A 7,991-nucleotide genomic window follows, 5' to 3' on the forward strand; every position below is an offset into this window, starting at 1 on the left:
AGATGCCCTGCATTGCCTGTGCAAACTGGAACCATCTGCAGTGACAAGTGGTGTCTCCACCATGCCTCCTAAAGAGACAAAGCTGTAGTGAGCATTCACGTGGTGCTGATGTCACAAGCTCAAGATGCAAGCCATATTATTAATGGTATTACTGCCTTATGTTCGCTTCCACTATTAAAGGATACAGGAAAATTCTAGAAAAAGTCATAAATGGAACAAAGTCCAGCCACACATAAAAAGTCCTGCTATTATACTGCTTCCAAAATTAAACAGGACATGACCACCTTCTAACCAGGCACACAATTGAAATGGAACATCCAGGCATAAATGCAAATCCAAGTCTATATTATGCATCATAAAAATTTTCTCTTTCCATCACAGTAAAAAAAAAAAAAGGCATGATATGATAACTGGTGTTGCAATGACTAGATGAGAAAAAAATTTAAATCCCTACAACTTAAGACCCACCTCAATCACTTCCTTATAGATTTCAATACACACTCACAACCAATAAAAACACTGGACATACCTAAAACAGAACAGTGCAAACACACTGAAAGTAAAAGAATTGGAAACCAGATATACATATCCAGTGTGAGGGCATCAGATTCCAGGAGAGGCTGCCAGTTATGGCAGCTGTTTCTGCGTTGTTTAGTTTCTTGCTGTGGGAGCGGTGACATACATGGCGGCATCATGGTCAAGAAGGTCCAGAAACATTCTGTGCATACACTGGTGTTCAGGTCATTGAAAAGGACTCATGACATGTTTGTAGCTGATAACAGAAACTCTGTGTCTTTGGATGAAGAGAAGTTCCCTTTGCTGCTCTCAGAGCCTTGCTGAGTTGAAACTGTACCTGGTCAGTACTTCTATGTACTCCCATCTTTGCCTACAATAATAAAATGGAAATCAAGCCAAGGAATGAGTATGGTCCTGTACTGTATATGCCTACTTCGAAAGAAAATTTTAAAGAGAAAGGTCCTCAGAATGCATAGGATTTGTATGGTCATAAACAGTATCTTGCCAATCAAGGACAAGGAGTTGAATATTTGGTGATGGGTACACCTCCCTATCCACCAGGACCTGGAGTTGCTTTAACAGCAGATTCAGTACTAGAGGCCAAAGTATGCCAAGTGAATCAGCTGCACAGTCCTTAGCTATGTCACTATCTTCTTCTCAGGCCAGGGTTAATGCAAACCTCCAGAAACCTGCTGGAGGATCTGACCATTACCAGCCTGCAGGGATAGCTGTGGCTGTTGTGGATAGTAGCAATGCCAAGAACCCTGCACTGATAGTGAAAAAGGCCCCACAAAAACCCCTTGTGGCACCCACCACAGAAACTCTACAGGGTGATCAGTGGACATATTGGCTGGGCTCACTGTATTGCTGTGGAATCTTGAAACAGTGGTTTTGCTACTGGATCTGCTGACAGAACTATAAAGATCTGGGACTTGGATAATGGAAAATTAAAACTCTCATTAACTGGGCACATTAGTACCATTTGTGGTGTGATAATTAAGCTCCAGGAGCTCGTGTCTGTTCTCCTGTAGAGAAGACAAACAGGTCAAGTGCTGGGATCTTAAATATAATAAGGTTATTGATAGGTGTATGAATTTACCAGAAATTCCAACTGCCCTTTTGTTGTTCCACCTGGCTTCCTGACCTCACCATTACTTACTGGACAATCGCCCCTGAGGCAGAAGAATTCCAGGAAGCTGGTCAACCTACCCCAAGGAGGAGCATTCCAGGAAGCCGAAATCCTAAAACCATAAAAGGGAACATACCAGAACTTTTGACTCAGTACCCCCTCAGGATCTCCCAAACCCTATAAAATTCACCCCTAATCTGTAACCAGTGCCCGGCAGGGTTCCTTTCTTCCTTTCAATAAAGCCTGTTACTCTGGTATTTTCGGACTTCCATGGATTCCAACATTTGGTGTCAAAACCCGGGACAGGATACTAACTGCCTGGACGATCCCTCTTTGCCATCCAAACTTACAACCAGGGAAGCAATGGGCAGCAGCAGCTCGCCCTGGGCTTACTCCCTGATTCTGTTTGGATGTGTAATTGTAGGTTGATTGGCCAGAGAATTGTCTCTGTCCTAAACCCCTGCTGGACCAGAAAGGTAAGGAGTTTCTCCCTCCCCTTCCCAGGTTGGCCTCCAAATTTCTCTCTAAAAACACCCCTTCCTGGTCAGACAGTTTTGACTTCAGACCCCATATCTACAGGTGGTTGGCCTCTACTCCTTTATGGACTTCCACAAAAGTCTAGGTGCACCTAGCCAGGCCCCTCTCCTATGTCCCAGGATCTCAGCCTTGGGGTCACAACCTCTTGTCTGAGACTCTCTGTCTATGGAGATTTTCTCCTCTCAGAACTGTGACTGAAGGTGGGGATGCCCCCTTTTCTCACCAGTCTCCTCTACTGTGGGCTCCTCTCAGTCCAAATCATTCAGCCAGACTCCCCTTGGAACATGGGCTCCTCCAAATCTCAGGCCTCAGAGACTACTCCTCTACTCCTTCAGGACTCCTCTACTCCTTCGGGACTCCTCTACTCCTTCGGGACTCACTCTACTCCCTGAGGTTCACAGTTTGGGAGGTTTCTACTCCGAGCGGCTAGCTTCTATGGACTTCTTCGAAAGTCTAGGTGCCTAGCCAGGTTGCTTTCTACTACCATTACAATATCTTAAGAGATCTTGACAATTTCTGCCACCAGACGGGGAGGGCACCAGAGATTCCTTACATATAGGCTTCCTTCTACTTTTGCTCCTGTCCTTAATTTCTGTGCCGCTTGTTCTACACACAGGCTGTTTTGGGCCAAAGAAATCTCACCTAAAACCTCCACTCCTAATCTTTCCTTCTCCACGGACTTTCAATTCTCTCCCCCTCCTGTCTGACCCCCAGGGTGCCCCTCTCTCAGGACCCCTCTCTGGTCCCTCTGCAAATCTCTTTTGCTTGAGTCTCTTCCCTCCAGAAGGCCCCCTCCCGTCTCTTCACTGAATCCTCTTTTTCATTCACCTGCAAACACCATTCTCTCTTTTTCCTCCCCTTCTGGCTGGGGGCCCCTCCCTTCTCCACTGTGTTTTTAGACCCCCTCCTCCCTTTTTACAGATGGGAAGCTCTGTCTCTTTTTCTTCTTTGACCCATTCCTCCAAGCCCACCAGTTTCAGCTGTATCTTACCCATCCTCCCACCCCACCGGCTTCGGCTACAGCTATGCCCTTCTCCCTCTCGTCCCCTCCCCTCTCTTCAGAGCTCCAAATCTTTTTGTTTCTGACCACATGGCACCACCACCATCACTTTAATCTCTTCCTCCTCCTCCTGCAGCAGATTCTGACTCTCCTTCTTTCCATCCAGTTGTTCACACTGTCCATCATCTGCTTTCTCTCTTCCTCCTCTCTATGCTGACAACTCCCTGCCATCTCGAAAAGCTTATAAAAAGCAGAGTTGTCTATTGAGCTGTGTGAGTGAATAATCTGTCTTGTCTCTTCGTCAGAAAATATTTCTAGTATGATTTGAATTGAAACAAGTAAAGTGCGTTCATTTAAATTCCTTAATTCATAATCTGTATGTAAAGTCTTTGTTTAATGTGTAACTGCGTCTGTTCCTAAGGCCTTAAATCAATAATTACCCACCTCTTAAACCAAGGCTTACTCATCCCCATGGACTCTCCCTGCAATACCCTCATCCTTCCTGTTCAAAAACCTTCAGGGTCTTATCACCTCATACAAGCCTTACACCTAATCAATGAGGTGATAGTTCCCCTCCACCCAGTAGCCCCTAATCTCTACAAGTTACTGTCACACATTCCCTCAAACACCACTCACTTCATGGTCCTAGACCTCAAGAATGCCTTCTTTTCCATTCCTCTACACCCTGACTCTTACTTTCTGTTTGCCTTTACCTGGACACTAATGCAGCCCAGCAACTTACATGAACTGTCTTACCCCAGGGGATCAAAAACAGCCCACACCTGTTTGGGCAGGCACTAGCTCAGGATTTAGCAGCATGCAATCTCAAAACTAGTACTCTCTTATAATATGTAAATGACCTACTCCTCTGCAGTCCCTCCCTTTCTGCCTCAAGGAGACACACCTCCACCCTTCTTAACTTCCTCACTATGAAGTGATATCGTGTCTTCTCTTCTAAGGCTCAACTTCACTCTTAGTCCATAGTCTATCTGGGCATCACCTTAACCCCAACCACCTGAGGTTTCACCCTAGATCATATTCAGACTCTCCACAGTCTCCAACCACCTACCACCACAAATAAAATCCTTTCTTTCCTCAGTTTAATAGGCTTCTTTAGACACTGGGTTCCCAATTTTGCTCTCTTAGTTAAGCCCCTCAGTGAGATCTTCTGAGCATGGCTTTTAAGGTCTATAATGGCCAAGGAAGTAATAGAAAAGGCAAATAGTGCCCAAAAGAAGTCAGGAAATACCAGCTTTTGGCATATGCTCTTAAAGGCTCCAGCACCCTAAAGGGATTCACAGAATTCCATCAGGGCCCTGCTCCAGAGTGGAAAGAAAGATCATTGAACTGAAGCCTGGCAGGCTTCCTGGCCCCACTGGTTTACACATCTTTGCTGTGGAAAAAAAGACATGAGAAGGTAAGCTTCCCCCTTGCTCCATGGAGGGAGGGTTCAGTCTCTTCTAGCCCTGCTCCAGCTACCTGTGACCTGACCTTGCCCAGCATGCTGGCAATTGCCACTGAAGGCCCAAGGACATCGTTCACGAGCCTAAGGTATTTCTTCCAAGTAGCAGATAAACTGATCTCATTTCTTGTAAACACAAAGACCATCCAAAAGGCACTTCCAGCAGTACATCACCCAAGGACTGACTTTCACATGGACAGGTCCACACACTGTGATCCTGACAACTCCCACTGCTGCTAAAGTAGAAAAACAGCATGCCTTACCCCAACCACAAACTGTAGGCTAGTTGGTCTACATATGGCAAATATATGAAGAAACTAAGGACTCTTTTAATCAGACTTGGGGAAAGGGGAAACTAGGGTAAAAATAAAGTCAACTTAATTGTCACTAAAAGATAAAGATGTTTAAATCAAGACTTCTGACTGGAAAGGAATTGTATGGTTTTGATAGTAGAAGGTATAAGGTATGGGAATATTTTTGAAAGAAAAAGGAAAAAGCAAGTTGTTATGAAGGCCAGTTATTTCTGGATAAGAAAGTGCATGAAAGCTGAAGGTTTATGTAAGTTGTAGAAGGTTTGTGCAGGTTGTAGGAGGTTTGTACAGAGAAAAAAGAATTTGAACAGTCAGAAAACTGGTTTTCAAAGAATGTTTAATTAGTCACCCTAGATAACAATCCTCTACTCTCCCCACTTATTGGGATGACCCTTTCCTCCACCCTGACCATCTGGAGCTCAGAAACAGAGAAACAAAACCAACCCCTTGTCCTTCTATTCTCTATTCACCTCTCAGCCTGCCTCACCCAATCAGGGGCTTTCTACTTGTGTGGGACCAACACCTATATATGTCTCCCTAATAATTGGACAGAAACTTGTATGCTAATCTATCCCATCCCAAATGTCAACCTAACCCCACCCCATGAGCCTCTTCCAGTTCCTAGTACACTACCTGTCAATCTAAGGAGCAAATGAGCTGTACAGGTAATCCCTCTCCTTGCTGCTTTAGGAGTCTTTACAGAGGTAGGTCTAGGGGCAGGAGGACTGGCCACTTCCCTGTCTTATTCCTACTCTCTCTCTCTCTCTCTCTGAAGCCCAGCAAATCTGTAAAAAAACAAACCAAGTCATGGAATCAGTGCTTTCACACAAACTGGGTGTCTTGACTATTGCCTTTCATTGGTCCACTCACTCTCCTATTTATTTTTCTAACTTTTGGACCCTGCCTCTTATGTTTTCTCACTAGTTTCTTACAGAACCGCATGCAGACCTTCGCCAATCAGAAAAGTGGAAAAAAATCTACCTAACCCTACACACCAACCCTGAAACTTGCCCTCGCGAAACAGAAAAATCTGGAACCCTATAAATACACCCCTACTCCGAATAATGGTAGAAAAACCCCTTGTTCTCAATGCTAGCACCAATTATAGGACCAATCCTAATTTTGTGCCTAATATTAATGCTTGCCTCTTTCTTTATCAAGTTCCTACAGGTTCAAATGAGAGAAATCTCCAGGATTACCTACAATCAAATGCTTTTACAACCCCTACTCCAACTACCCCAAGGGGTGGTCCACAAAGGCGGCCCCCAATAGGGATAACAGCAGGATGTAGCTCCAGAAGATGGCTGGTCTGAGACAAACCTCCTTCCTGAACCCCATACCCTCTCCTTCCCTCCACCTCTTTTCCTTTTTATCATACCACAGAGTTGAGAAATTATAGATATATGAATTTACCAGAAATTCCAACTGCCCTTTGGTTGTTCTACCTGGCTGTCTGACCTCACCCTTACTTACTGGACAATCACCCCCGAGGCAAAAAAGTTCCAGGAAGCTGGTCCACCTACCCCAAGAAGAAGTATTCCAGAAAGCTGAAATCCCAAAACCATAAAAGGGAACATACCAGAACTTTTGACTCAGTATCCCCTCAGGCTCTCCCAAACTCTATGAAATTCGCCTCATAGTCAGTAACTGGTGCCCTTCTCCCTGGAGAAGTGTCTGGCAGGGTTCCTTTCTTCCTTTCAATAAAGCCTGTTACTCTGGTCTTTTTGGACTCCCATGGATTCCAACAGTTATAAAGAAATCTGAGTGCAGTGCATGGTTTGGATTTGCACCCAACAATTGTGCTGGTAACCTGTAATTGAGATTCAACTGCATGGATTTTGGATTGAGAACCAAAGCCACTGTACACACATTGTCTGGACATACAAATGCAGTTGCTCCAGTCAGGTGTCAAGCTGCTGAATCACAAATTATTACTGGAAGCCATGACACTACAATACGATTATGGGATTTGGTGGCTATAAAAACAAGAGTTACATTAACAAATCACAAAAAATCAGTCAGGGTTGTGGTGTCACATCCAAGACATTATACATTTGCGTCTGGTTCTCCAGATAACAAAAAACAGTGGAAATTCCCTAATGGAAGTTTCATTCAAAATCTTTCTGGTCATAATGCTATTGTTAACACTGACAGTAAATTCTGATGGAGTGCTTGTATCTGGAGCTGACAATGGCACTATGTATTTTTGGACTGGAGAACTGGCTACAATTTCAAAAAGAGTTCATGAAGCTATGTAGCCTGGGTCTTTGGACAGTAAATTGGGAATATTTGCCTGTGCTTTTGATCAGTCTGAAAGTCGACTACTAACAGCTGAAGCAGATAAAACTATTAAAGTGTACAGAAAGGATGATACAGTGACAGAAGAAACTCATCCAGTCATCTGGAAGCCAGAAATTATCAAGAGAAATAGATTTTAATGTGGCATTCTCTTCGTGGTGTGTGTGTGTGTGTGTATGTGTGTGTTTTAGCTTGGTGTTAATGAGGTTATCCAGTCATTTTGTGCTTCTGGGTAAAATTATAAAGCTGAAATACATACTTGGATCATTGCTGCTTCATATTTTACAATAAAATGTGTTGTCTCCCTCTTCCCATGCGTTTATTTCCAAAATAAACAATTTGAGGTTCTAGGAAGATGCAGATATCGAGCATATGCAGGCTTGTTGAATATATTCTATAGATAGAATTGTTAGGTCCAGGTTCAGGGCTCCTTTAAATCCAGAGCCCCTTCAAAACTCAAATTCCCCTCAGCCAACTTCCCACGAGGGCTCACAACAGAACATTCTCATCCCCTACTGTCAGGTTGTAGTTAATTGGCTTGCTATTCTCTCTCTTAATGGCTTCCTGGCCTTTGCTTTGAAATGTTGCAAAAAGTTTACCTTTGCAGGAATGTCAGGGAAAGCTTGCACTGGGGTGAGTTTAAATCACAGTAGTTGTTTGCAAAAGCCTAGCTACAGGTCCAAAGGCACCAGGTTCCAGCTATTCCTGGGAGATTCCTGACCTCTTGGCTATCTTCAA

The 7,991-nt window shown here is 44.0% G+C and overlaps 1 pseudogene; it reads left to right on the forward strand.

Annotated features, from left to right (window-relative positions):
* Positions 1 to 654: 654 nt before the first annotated feature.
* On the forward strand, positions 655 to 7,393 carry LOC136320298 (pleiotropic regulator 1-like; annotated as a pseudogene).
* The last annotated feature ends 598 nt before the right edge of the window (positions 7,394 to 7,991 follow it).

The sequence above is a fragment of the Saccopteryx bilineata genome, chromosome 1 (assembly GCF_036850765.1).
Source record: "Saccopteryx bilineata isolate mSacBil1 chromosome 1, mSacBil1_pri_phased_curated, whole genome shotgun sequence".
NCBI classification, from domain to species: domain Eukaryota; kingdom Metazoa; phylum Chordata; class Mammalia; order Chiroptera; family Emballonuridae; genus Saccopteryx; species Saccopteryx bilineata.